The following is a 13,608-nucleotide window of genomic DNA, read 5'->3' on the forward strand; positions in this document are numbered from 1 at the left end:
ACACTACATTCTCCAAAAAAAAAAAAAAAAAACATAGGTTACATGTGTTGATGGCAAGTCACTGATCAATCAAGCAAGATTGTCATGTGTGATTATCGAACCATATACTACTATGGATACCAACTGAACATCAAGTCTCTTTTCTCGCTGTTTCTTTCTCTGTTTCACTGTACTGTCCAGTGTCCCTCCCATCCTCAGCTGCTGCTCCAGTTAACTGTTAGAAAAACTAGGTATAAAAATGGATTTGTAAGGGGTGGGGCTGGGGTCTGCTTACTCATCTGAAGGAGTGTCTTCAGATGAGAAGTCATAAAGAGGATGAGGCAATACTTCTTTCCACTACTTATAGAACAACTGCAGTGACTGTATAAGCAAGAAAGAAAAAAGAGCTTACAGGCATTGCTTTATGATCACAGAAGAGTTGGACTGCATTGAGTATAGGCTTCGGATTACAGTAAATAAGCACTAGGAGTGAAACAGAAAGGAAACTGAGGTAAGCCAATCCCCTTACTTGTTACAGTCTGTTAACTAATCTTATAAATCAGGCTTAGTTTGACCCCCATTTTAAGCATTACAGTGAATCTTGCAAGGTTAGTTATTTCTGGAAATGCTGAATTTTAATCAGTAAACCTTTAAAACTCTATGCTGTTTATAGTTATAAGAAGACAGGTTTTATAAAAACAGGTTTTATATCTGCTTGAACTAAAAGTTTAAAGGCTGTTTTGCTCAGATGTTTATGGGATTTTAGAACAAGTTTAATGTTTGGTCCTACTAGAGAACACAGTTTGCATTTGCCTTTTTGTTTTATTAATTTCTGTAAAGGAACAGGTGTCCTTGTTTTTCAACTTGCATATCTAAGGGATATATACTGTTACATAGATTCCCTGAAAAATAGATACCCCCACCTATATGCATATTTAGTTGTTTTATAGAAGTAAGGACAGCTATCAGGTTATGCTACATGTCATTTAACTTTTACATTGTTTTATTTAGGCTACTTATGACTCATGTATTGTGAGAACTGTGAGTATGGAATGTTGAAAATACATCTATAACAGCACTTCTTTATTTTAATAGTAAAATATTTTCTGTTTGCTGTTGATGGCATATTCTTATTTACACAGAATTGTAAATCAGTTGCATTGTCCAGTGAAATAAGACCATAACCCACTACATTAATTTGTACTGCAGAGCTTAGAGAAAGGCATTTTTATATTAACTTAAGCAATATTTTCATTGGGCAGGTTATGGAAAGATCCATTAGGTGCTGTTTTTAAGGCTTTGAGAGGTCATTGACATGGCAGAAAGTAAGGAACTTAAGTAATTTCAGTAAACCTCTCACATTTGCCTTAGAAGGTTGGGACAAGCTAAATGCCAGAAGAAAAACAAAAGTATTTTTTTTTCTGCGTAGAGCATAGTTTATCAAATTGTACTCCTATTTAGAAAGCCCTAACACTTTGTACTATTGAACCCTATAAGTAAGTCTTTTTCTAAATAGAAACTTGTCAGAAGCACCAAGTTCTAAGATCTTCTGAATAAAATGTATGTTCATCAGTGACACAAATTTGCATTTAGATGGATAAAGTGCAGTTAAAAGGCATGCTCATTAACATCTGAAACATGTCTTATGCAGTCGAATTAGATAAAAATGACTTCCCAAAATTGAAGTTATTTGTGCAGTATGAGTTTTTTGAGAAAGATTGTAGCCCTGCATTCACTTCTTAAATATAAAACTTCAGATATTACCCTGCTGTCTGTAGAAAATATATTTCCTTAATTCTTAGCGTCCTGTTATCTGCCAGCTGGTACAGAGGCTTAAGGCTGTGACTGTGGCACGTGGATTGATTCTTGCAGCCCTCATTTGCCAACTGTGTGTCCTTGTGCAAGTCATTTAGCCACACATTACTCCTGGGTTACCCCTGAAGAGGGACTTGTCCATGGTGGGCCAACCTAGTGAACAAATGGATGTTATTATTCTTATTATCTCTAATGTCAATGTTTTAAGAGATATCCAACTGTCTCTTAAATTACTACAACTACTTCGTCCAGTTCAAGGAATTTGTCCTGATAAGAAATTAGTATAAGACAAAATGTAATCCTGTACTAGATACTCTCATGAGATGTGCATACCTGTGTATATTTCATGTACACGTGCAAGGATACACACATGCACAACCACACACACACACTGCATATAGCTTGGGAGACATAGATAGATTCCCTTCGCAGAGACTTCCCTTACTATGGAACAGAGTCCCAATCTACATAAGACAGATCCCCTCACTATCACTCTTCAAGAGGAACCTTGATGAGTGGATGGGTAACAGAAAGTTCACACCGGGGATCACACCAACAGCACTACTAGATAGGGGCCAAGGGTACTAACTGCTAGTACAAGGGTCTAGGGAACTACTAAAGGGGCGGTGAATACCGCACAACGTGGCTGGGTTAATATATGCCTTCGGGCAGATAGCCCAGTACCAACCTATGAACCTATGAACCTATGACATTGGAATGTCACCAGTTTGTCTGCTTGTATGTGTTGTAAAATAAACTGCATCACCTGACACAATTTCACATGGATTCAGTTTCTAAGACATATATGTCTAGACAATGTCCATCACTCCAGCTTAGCTGTACAGACTAAGTCTAAATTTATTGCCATCGTAAAAGTTTACTACAAAGTGCCAACAAAATTATACACAGCAACAGCAGAAAAAGTTGAAAGTGCCAGTGAAAAGGAAAGCTGTGGTGTCACATTTATACTTAGCAGTCAAATAAAAGATCACATAACCAAACAGGCACGCATACCTCTTTCAACTGTAGTCAGACTGTTGCTTTTGTGAATGAATTAAAGAAGCCTAAAGAAGAAAAGGTAGTATGATATCATATATATAATACAAAGCAGAATTTATTTGGAATTAGTGGCTGAGATCTGCCATACCAGATACGTTTTGTAAGAAATCTTAGGCAAATTAACTAATGAATTAAAAAAAAATGTTTACTTTAAGAGTTTATGATGGTAGTATTAGTAAAAGAACACAGATAGGAAATCTCATCTGGTCACACTACATCGTGAAGAAGAAAATGTCAGTTGTTAGTCAAAGAACACAGAAAATATAAAACATGGGTGCAATATATAAAACAGTATTAAATCATGTCAGAAAAGAAAGATTGAGACAAGTCAAACTACTTACACGTTCTGGGTGACACACCTAAAGAATTAAGGATGCATTTTACTGGGAATGGATAAAATAGCTAATGATCACAGCTGGATTCTACGTATGAGTACCTTAATTTTAAAATGCAGTTGATATATTATCACAGAAAAGGTCATTCAGCAACCAAACTGGACTTGTCATCAGTTCTATATACCTTGAAGGAGCATTATTGCAGAAACTGATCTTATATAATTTTCAAAGCCATACTAATTTCAGCATTCTAAAGCGCTATTAATATTTGTTGTTGTTGTTCTAATCTAAAAGGCCATAATGAGGATGGACACAGTAGTATGATTTTGTTCTTTGGGTATGCTTACTTTGACCATCTTTAGAAAGAGTGAAGATGTGGGCTTTTTCTGTGTTAAAAACTTTAAAATGTAATGGTAAAGACTACATAAAAGACAGGAGATATATTACTAAAAGTATTGTAAGACTTCATTCAAACTCAGTATTGAGTGGAATGTCAAGTTTCAGAGCATAGAAATACCACAGATGGGTAAAAACTGCTATGATTTTTTTCCAAGTTCATTTTGTAGGTGGAAAAATTATTTTCAGGAAAAAGTAATGTTATTGTCTGGCTGCAATTTTCCCTAAGCATGAAACTCCTTCACGAAAAATATTATTATAATCATATTTAAAATGGCCATAGTTGGGGTACTGGATGATCTTAATACTTGAAGTGAGAAAAACAAAGTAAATGTGTGCTGCTTAGAATAAAATGCCACCTGATATGAGGAAGTTCATATTTCATTAAATTTGCAGACAATGTAACTTAATTTGGAGCATGCCACAAAGTTTATGGATTCCACATCTATGCAGAGTAATAAAGAAAGCAGTAATAGCTGAGGAAAAGAGGTGGACAGATGCATTAAAACTCACAGAATACCTGCGCAGAGAATAATGTTTGCCTACCTTAACTAACTATCCCTGATACAGAAAACAAAAGGAATTTGTGGCATGACTGAAACAATTAAATACATTTGGGGAATAAATAAAGCAGATGTCAACCTAATACCTGAATTAATTTGCTATTTACAGCAGTTACATTATAGCTGTTTAAGAGGGAGCATTTGGGCATATTATTTTGTGTCACAATAGTTTTAGCAATTAGTCTTATAAGCATTGCCTCAAAGGACTTGGTTCTGTGTTTCTTTTCCCTGCTGGGGCACATTCCACATGCCTGCATGTTCTCCCGGTGACCATGTGGGTTTTGCTGGGTACTCGTTTTTCCAATATCCAAGAGACATACAGGTGAGTAAACAAGATTTTTAATACAACCCGTAGGAATTTTTGTGAGTGTTGGTGTGTGCATAAGTGTGTGTGTGTGTGTGTGTGTGTGTGTGTGTGTGTGTGTGCTTGTACTTGTGTGTGAATGCATTTCACATGCGTGTGTGCGGTCATGTATGTGAATGCATGTGTATATCTGTGTGTGTATTTCTGTGTGCATGTGCATGCATAGGTGTGTACATATATGTGTGTGCGTGTGTGAGCGCGCACGCACGTGTGTATGTGTATGCGTGCATGTATGAATGTATGTGCATGCACGTGTGTCTGCATGCACGTGCGTGTGTGTGTGTGTGTGTGTTTGTACATCCAGTGGACTGATATCTTATCTAGGAGTTGTTCTCTGCCTTAGGTTCATTGCTTGCCAGAATACACTCTGACCCTACATTCATTAAAATGGGTATCAGTGGATGAAGGAATCTGCTACTAGAAGGGTCCGACAAAACAATGTAAATGTTTTAGGACAAAAAAAGTAAATGTTTCAAGATAGGTTTGGAGAGGCTGAAGGCTTTTGGGGAAGTTAATTAGCAATGACCAGAACAGTCTAAGGCTATAAGGATTTAATGAACTGCTTTCTGTTGTCCAGTGTTGTATTATTTCATCCTCCATGTGCCAGTGTATGAGTCCATGCAAGTCACTTAACCAAACAGTGCTTTGGGACAGTTGCAAAAACTGGGCTATACCCCTCAGTGGTCTTCTGGATTTCATGCTTAGCAACTACCTACAACAATATTGGGCTGCCAAAAGCAATGTGTAATACCTGTACTCTGGCAATTAGTGAACAAAGGATTAAGTCTGTGTGATGTTAAGGAGATGCTTCCTGTAGGTCAGGGTTTGATTCTCTCAACCTTCATTTACCTACTATGTGAATCTAAACAAGTCATTTAATCCTCCAGTGCTCTGTGACAATTGGGAAATTGGCCTAACTCTTCCGTGTTCACCTAGACACTGTCTCTTAATAACCTATGAATTTTAATTTGAAAAGAATAATACTGTTTTAATTTTAAAGGGTGTGTAATGGGCAACTTCATTGTAGTCCTGTTGTTAACTTGTTGGTTAGTTTCTGTGACTTTTATTTTTAAGTTTCTGCAGGATTTCTTTGGTGATGTTATTAATCACATGTTGTCCATGCCATTCATGGCTTTCCACTCAGGATACACTGTGACTCAGTTTTAGCTGATTACCTGTGCACTGGTGCAAGCTGGGTGGGTATATGAATAACAGTATAAATTATAACTAGAGCCTGCAGGCTACTTTTACCCTTGGCCCCACATATTTGTTGTGCCACTCTGGCATTAAATTTACAAGTAGCATCAGGATTCTAAATAAGCTTTATTTGTTAATCGATTTACTCACCTACTACTTATTTATTTTCAGTTCTTTAAACAGGTGTGGGGAGTGAGCTTCTCCATCACGACTCACATCTGATGCAAGCAAATACAGAGATACACAAACAGGCACACATATATGCACACATACAAATGATGCAATTATGTGAATGCAGTAAATAACAAATATTAGGATGTGTGTGTGTGAAGGGGGTTGTTTATAACCCATCTCGAAATACAATTATCAAGTGTAGGCTAAGGGCGTTCCTGGTTGAATGAAAGTTGTATAGTAATTAAAGTTATTCTGCATGTCTGCTAAGAACTATAACAACTATGCACATTTTTATAAAATAATGGTGATCAAACAACAGAGTTAGCACAATGTTAAATAAAGACATGAAATACATTCATGTTATTTGGAGCTATTGTAGTAGTGCTTATCAATAATGCACTACTAGGTAGGTCATTACCTATGGTATCAGAAGCAAGAGCAGATGCAACTGATGAAGCATGCAAATGAAATCTGAGGATGCATATTATATGCACTCTTCTTTCAATCCCATGTGGAGACTAAAGATAAATGGAGGTGTCTGCCTTCACAGTGGAGGGGCTATGAGGGTGTCATCACTTGCAAAAGCAGTTAACAAGTGTTAGCACCAGATTGTTACATAAACATCATTTGGGGAACCTTTCAGTAATGTGCAGAGGAAGAAAGGGTGTTAGTAAAGATCCAATGCTTGATTCCTGGATGACATTCACTCCATGGCCACCTCTTAAGGGATAATGAAAAATAACCCGATTATTTGCAGGTGTAGAGGAGAAAAATATTCAAAAAATTCAAAGAATGATATGTAAAGGGGGGAATTGTCTACCTTTTCCCTCATACAAGCTAAAAGTAAAGCAGTACTTGATGGAATTATACTGCAACAGACAGGACAAATCTACGAGTAAATAATATTCCTGTTAATGAAGGAGAGGATCCTCTATTGATTACCTTCTTGGGAATGGTCTCTATAAGATGTACTCATAATGGTTTTAAGGCATAACCAGTACATCTTTGTTCATATAAGAATGGTATCTTTGTTGCAGTGGTGGTATAAAAAGTATTTCCACTTAAATAGCATGTTGGCATGGGCTTAGACATGAAGTACTGAGGGGGTAGACATGGAGTACTGGGGGTAAACATGGAGTACTGGGGATAGACACGGATTACTGGGGGGTAGACTTTGAGTACTGGGGACAGACATGCAGTACTAGTGGTTAGATATGTAGTACTGGGGTGGACATGGAGTACTGGGGGTAGACACGGGAGTAGAGATGGGGTAGACATGGAGTACTGGGGGGTAGACATGGAGTACTGGGGGAGACATAGAGTACTGGGGGAAGACATGGAGTACTAGGGAGATATACATGGAGTACTGGGGAATAGGCATGCAGTACTCGGGGTTAGATATATAATACTAGGGTAGACATGGAGTACTGGGGGTGGACATGGGGGTAGACATGGAGTACTAGGGTTAGACCTGGAGTATTGGGGGGTAGACATGGAGTACTAGGGAGATAGACATGGAGTACTGGGGATAGACATGGAGTACTAGGGGTTAGATATGTAATACAGGTGTGGACAAGGAGTACTGAGGTTAAACATGGGAAGTAGACATGGAGTACTAGGGGTAGAACTGGAGTACTGGGGGGTAGACATGGAGTTCTAGGGAGATAGACATGGTCTACTAAGGGGGTAGACATGGAGTACTTGGATTTTAAGTAGTCATGCATTCTGGTGTTTGGTCTATCACTTATGGCAGCAATTTTCAGATCAAAGAGGTTTGGGTGTTTCTAAATGTGCTACCTCTATCTCTAGGTGGAGGAATGTTGACTACTCTAAACCTCTCTTTCAGTAATATCTGTAATATTTGTCAAAGGGAAGTTCATACATTTATAAGCTTTTCATTGTAGTTGCATAATATGAGATAAAGTACTCCCTGTTCATAGTAGACTAGATAAAATTGTCAAGTAGCCTTTTTGGTAGGACTTCCTACTACTTGTCTGGCTTGACACAGTTAGTGGTCATATGGACAGAGAAGAGGAGGGAAGAGGCTGTTCATATAGAAATCCAATTATTAGGTAAGGATTTTCTTCACAAAATCTTTTATTGTGGTGCTTTTTTCTGTTAAGTAGAATAGTCAACTGTCAGGCAGTTACGGTGATGCAGTGGTTAGCGATGCTGCCCCACAGCAACAGGTTGTCTGGTTTGATTCTTGGCTTGTGTGCCTTCTGTGCAGAGTCTGCATGTCCTCCCTAATGTCACTTTGGTTTCCTCTAGGTTCTCCAGTTTCTTCCCACATCCCAAAAACATGCTGCAGATGGCTTGGGCACTCTAAATTGGCCCTAAGTGTGTGTGTGCCTTCTGTGGAAAGTTGGGCACCGGGATCGCAACCTGACACCATAAAACTCCACTGCAAATCATTCTGCAGACCATTGTTCCACTGTGGCGAACCCTAATGGCAAAATCCAAAAGAAGAAGAATAGTTACCTGTCATTTGTTGTTTTCTGTGGTTAATAGTCTTACAGAACATTCCCCAAACAGCCATTCATCCTACATGGAGCACTGAAAGTTCCCTTCATCTAACGGTCATATGATTGTAAATAATTCAATCGAATGATCATAGTTGGCCAACATGAAGGGAAAGGAAGTTAGCAGGTACTTATCGGTAAGCTAGGGATAAGGAAACCTAGTAACCTAGGGATAAGAAAACCTGCCTTTTCTCCACTGTAGTGCGATCTTGGAGTTGGTATATGACCCCCACAATAGGATGGTTCGGTGAACACTGGATCCTCCATATGTGGAGGGTTATGCCCCCACGCCCCCTTCTAATTATATATACCAACTCCAAGATCATACGACAGTGGGGAAAGGGCAGATTTTTTTATCCCTAGGTTATCAATACGTACCTACTACTTTCCGTTCCGTTGATGTTGGCCAACTATGATTGTTCGATGGAATTAATTATAATCATATGCCCGTTAGATGAAGGGAACTTTCAATGGTCTATGTAGGATGAATGGCCATTCAGAAAATGTTCCGTTTGACTGTTAACCATATACCCCAATTGTTGTACATGTGTACATTACATGGGACTGTTTTAGAAAATGTTGATGAAAATGTTTGACAAGAGGTGACGAGTATAATGCAATCGAAAAAGTGAACTCATTGCAATAGCTGTGTTAGACATTTCCTGCAGTAATTTATTCTCATTTGAAATCCTCATGAAATGTGCATCATTAGCTGACACTGGTGGATTATAAATTCCACATACATGTCCTTGCATACACACACGCACACACACACACACACACACACACACACACACACACACACACACACACACACACACACACACACAGACAATTTCCCTAACAAGTCAATGCACACATAACAAACTATACTTTATGGCTAGTAACATAGAATGAACGTGATTGCCTCTGTCTGTCTGTCTGCCTGCCTGTCTCTGTCTGTCAATCTGTCTATCACTTCTGCAAGTGTATGCATTTCTTATTTTCTAAAATCTGATGGTACAAACAATATTTTAAACATAAGTAGTAGCACTTCTTAAAACTGAAATCATGTAGTAACTACAAAGGCTAGGGTTACTGACATCTCAGTAGAGACAGGTTTTGGAGATGTATGATAAACAGAAAAGTCTGAACCTGTGAGATGCATTCTTAATTTTACTATTCCTTAAAATATTGCAAAATCTCACTGCTTCATGAGTCAGAAGGTTAACAATATGACTGTATCTCAGATAACTTAGGATCATAATCCTGCTAGATGTGCAGGCTGTGGAAGGTGGGAGTGAGCAGCTGATGATGGCTTACTGATACTAGGTGGTTGCAGTCAGCCCATTCTACAGCATTCATGACTCCTGATGACAGAGGCCAGGAAGAAAACACAGGGAAAATGCAGTATCAAACCATGCAGAGGTAATTACAGACAGTGCTTACACTGTGGTCTGGGTTGACACAAGTTGGGTAAATTACACATGCCAGAGGCCCACTGTAGTAGTCCCCACATCGGTATCACAAATGGCAGATTACTCAGTGGTGGGATAAAGCTGCCTTACAAAATTTTCTGGGATTGTGCAAAGAATAATACAACACCAGGTGTTAGCCTATCCCTCTCACTAGTGAGTTTTCTTCCCCATGCCAGCTAGGGGATGACCCCAGTCTATAAGGACAAGCTGGAAAATTTGGCCAGAGAGTGGGAAGAGGGTCTCTTTGGTGGCGGTTTAATGATTAGAGGACTGCAGTTTCTAAAAAGTTTTTCAAGCAATGTCTGAAACTCTTAAGAAATACATCAGAAAAGGATTCTCACCATAGAACAATTAGCTTAACTTGCAGTTTTGGAAATGTTTTATAAAGAGCAATGCCTAAATATTCCTAATATACTTACTTATGGTGTATGAATGAGCTTGAGCAGTATGGCCTGATGAGGAACAGGTGGTGTCACCCTAATTTACTTCACGTTTCTCCGAATATGAGTGTGGACTTCTAGTCATGAGTTTGGTACCACATGAGGGTGATCTCCACTAGAGCCTGGAGAAGGACCATCCAGGTTAGTGTTTTACCACACAAACAAATAAAGACATAAATAGATGCTTTATTCCTGGATCTTTCACTTGCTTTCACTCTGCTCATCCATCAGACTGACAAATCACCTCATTTGTAATTTGTTTGTCCTGTGAATTCATGAAAAGTAGACTTACAGTGCTCTGATTGTGAGTGGTGCAATATTAAATCACATTATGAAAGCAATAATGCCCGATAGGGTGTGTGTTAATGTGTAATTAATGCCTGACTCCACAGGCAGAGGGCCTCTACACCCCTGGAAGGGCATTAATTAAATATTAACAAACACCCTGATGGGCATTATTGCATTTAGAGAATGGGTCTCTGTAAAATTGTTGCGTTTTACTTCCTTTTTTTAAGTGTTAGATATATATTTATTTATATTTTTGATGTAAAATAGTTCCTCCTTCTAATGTTTCATACTTTCTGTAGTATATGTTAATGGTGTTGGAGGAAGCATTTTACATCAAAAATATATAAAAAAAGAATATTGTACTTAAAAAATAAATAAATAAGTAAAACACAACAATTTTACAGAGAGCCCATTCTTTCTCTCTCTGTCTCTCTCATACACAGTCTCTTCTTCTTTCACACACACATACATAAACACACACAGTCTTCTCTGATTTGATACTCACATTCACTCACACAAACATAACTCTCAACCTCTTATTACAAAAAAATCTGGACATAGCCAAAAATAATTGGGCAAAGCATTAAAAATAGGGACAAATTTTAAATATTGCTGTTATAAACTTAAAAAGTTGCTAGACTAAAATATATTGTATTACATTGCATTTCTGAAAGATATAAAGCCTGAAACTCAAATGTCTGTCATTATTTTGTGAATTCACTGCTCACTGATTTGCCACAAAACTTCAGTAAAACCACAAATTTTATGAGGAACAAACAAAAAATATGAGGCAAAAATCTGTACATTCTGAGAAAATGTGGGCAGTTGAGAGCTATGCACACAAGACCACGCTCTCTCTCTCAATCTCACACACACAGTCTCCTCTGCTTTCATGCACGCATTCAATCACACAAGATCACTCTCACTCTTTTTCAATCTCTCACACACACAGTCTCTTCTGCTTTCATACATGCACTCACTCACACAAGATCACTCTCACTCTCTCTCGATCTCTCAAACACAGTCTCTTCTGCTTTCATACATGCATTCACTCACAAGATTTATGTCACTGTCTTTCAATCTCTCACACACAGTCTCTTCTGCATTCATACATGCATTCACACACGATCGTTCTCAGACTCTCTCGATCTCTCACACACAGTCTCTTCTGCTTTCATACACTCATTCACTCACACAGAGAGAAACATAAACACACATACACATACAGATACACATGCACTTTTTTTCTGTTCATTTTTTTTTTTTTACACTCGCTAAACAGCAAAAAGCGCTGCTTAGAGAGTGTAAAGTAATGGTGGCCGTTAGGTTTTTCTTTCAGTCCAAGCTCCATGGCAGCTTGATATGCTGCTGTGAAGTGGTGGACTCATTTTTCAGCTGGCATTACTTGTACATTGATGCCCTGTTGGAGAACGTTTGTTCTCCAATCAGGGTGCTGATGTACAGTTTGCCCGTTCTCTAAATGTAGTTAACGGCTGAAAGACACAACAAGCCTATCTCTGTGAAAAAGGAATTTTTTGGTCCGGAGAGTAGTTAGACACTAAAGTCTTCTGCCCATGCCCACATACCCCAGAATTTCTTTTTTATAAGGTGCAAAGACCTGTATAGTGGAAGCATTATCTCCTTCTTTATGGGATTTATCACTAATGAGGATACATCTCAGAATTCTGTCAGCTGCTCTCAGTGTCTTCTTGCACTATACATTGTGGTCCAATCCAGAGGTAATCGGCATCCCTGATCTTTTTCCTGATCTCTTGTTATCAATTTTACTTACGCAATCTGATTTATTTATTTATTTATTCATTTATTTTACATTTGTTTACCGGGAAAGTCCGACTGGTCATGGACCCCGTTTTCAGCAGAGGCCCGAGGAGAAAAGCTCCACAAAGATTAGTACAGCAAATACAATAAATACAAAATGCATGTTAATAAAGTACAGCACAGAGTCAAAAAGTTAATAAGGTACAGATTCAAGGCCAAGAAAGGAGCAAAAAGTAAATATACCATAAGGAGCACAGTGTGTTACAATAAACAATACAGTTGAAAGGACATTTTGTTCAGTCATTTGGTTACATTCATCAGTGACTAGTACAGTAAATACACACTGATTAAGTAAGTGTATAGAAAGGAGTTGTTGCAAGCTTTCATAGAAGGTTAAAGTATGATATGATCTAATTAAGTGAAGCTACCCAGGGTTAGAACAATTATATAACCAAGAACTATGTAAATGGGACCGGAGGAGATTTTTGAATTTATTTTGTTTTCAGTGGTCCTGATATCTACGGGGATGGTATTCCATGCTTTTGTAACATAAATGGAAAACAAGGCATCCCCAGAGCTGTTGTTGCTTTTCCCTATGTCAGCCAGTGCTTTATTGGTGGATCTTAACGGACATTTGTTAGAGTAGATATTAAGTAAACCTTGAAGAGCAGGTACTCTATTGCAATAATATAGAATTTGGTGGGCGATTGTAAGCTGGTTATATGTGAGCATGCTGGATAATTCTAGCCAGGGTAGTTGCTTGATTGCTATGCAGTGATGTGTCCTGAAGGGTGAGTCAGTAGCAAACCTAGCAATTTTATTGTAGCAGGTGTTTAGTTTGTTAAAGTCTGCTTTGTTTAGGTTGATGAGTATGGGGGAGGCATAAAAGAGTGTGGATAATAGGTGGTTTCTTGCGATGGTAGTTTTACTGTCATTGGTGAGGTGTGTTTTGCATCTACACAGGGTTCCGAGTTTTTTATGGACTTTATTTATTGTCTGTACAATGTGCATTTCAAATTTCATGCTGTGATTTATGATAACCCCTAGAAGTTTGGTGTGCTGGACAGGTGTGATAGGGGTGTTATTAGCTGAGAATATTGTGTATGGTGGTAAGGGGTCCAGACTCTAGTGGGATAGAATATCATTAGCTGTGTTTATTAGGGTCAAGTATTAGCTGAGTGTTGGCTAACCAGGTTTCAACAGTGGTAAAGGAGTCTTATGTCAATTTCTGAAGTTGAGG

The 13,608-nt window shown here is 38.3% G+C and overlaps 1 protein-coding gene across 1 annotated transcript in view; it reads left to right on the forward strand.

The window, feature by feature from the left end:
* Positions 1–342: 342 nt before the first annotated feature.
* Positions 343–13,608, forward strand: part of TINAGL1 (tubulointerstitial nephritis antigen like 1) — a 527,427-nt gene continuing 514,161 nt past the window's right edge. Inside the window, exon 1 of the mRNA XM_044083684.1 lies at positions 343–490. The gene's annotated coding sequence lies outside the window, so the exon portion shown is untranslated. The remainder of the gene's footprint in view (positions 491–13,608) is intronic.

Source organism: Protopterus annectens, chromosome 9.part0 (assembly GCF_019279795.1).
Source record: "Protopterus annectens isolate FY-2018-M chromosome 9.part0, PAN1.0, whole genome shotgun sequence".
Lineage (NCBI taxonomy): Eukaryota > Metazoa > Chordata > Ceratodontiformes > Protopteridae > Protopterus > Protopterus annectens.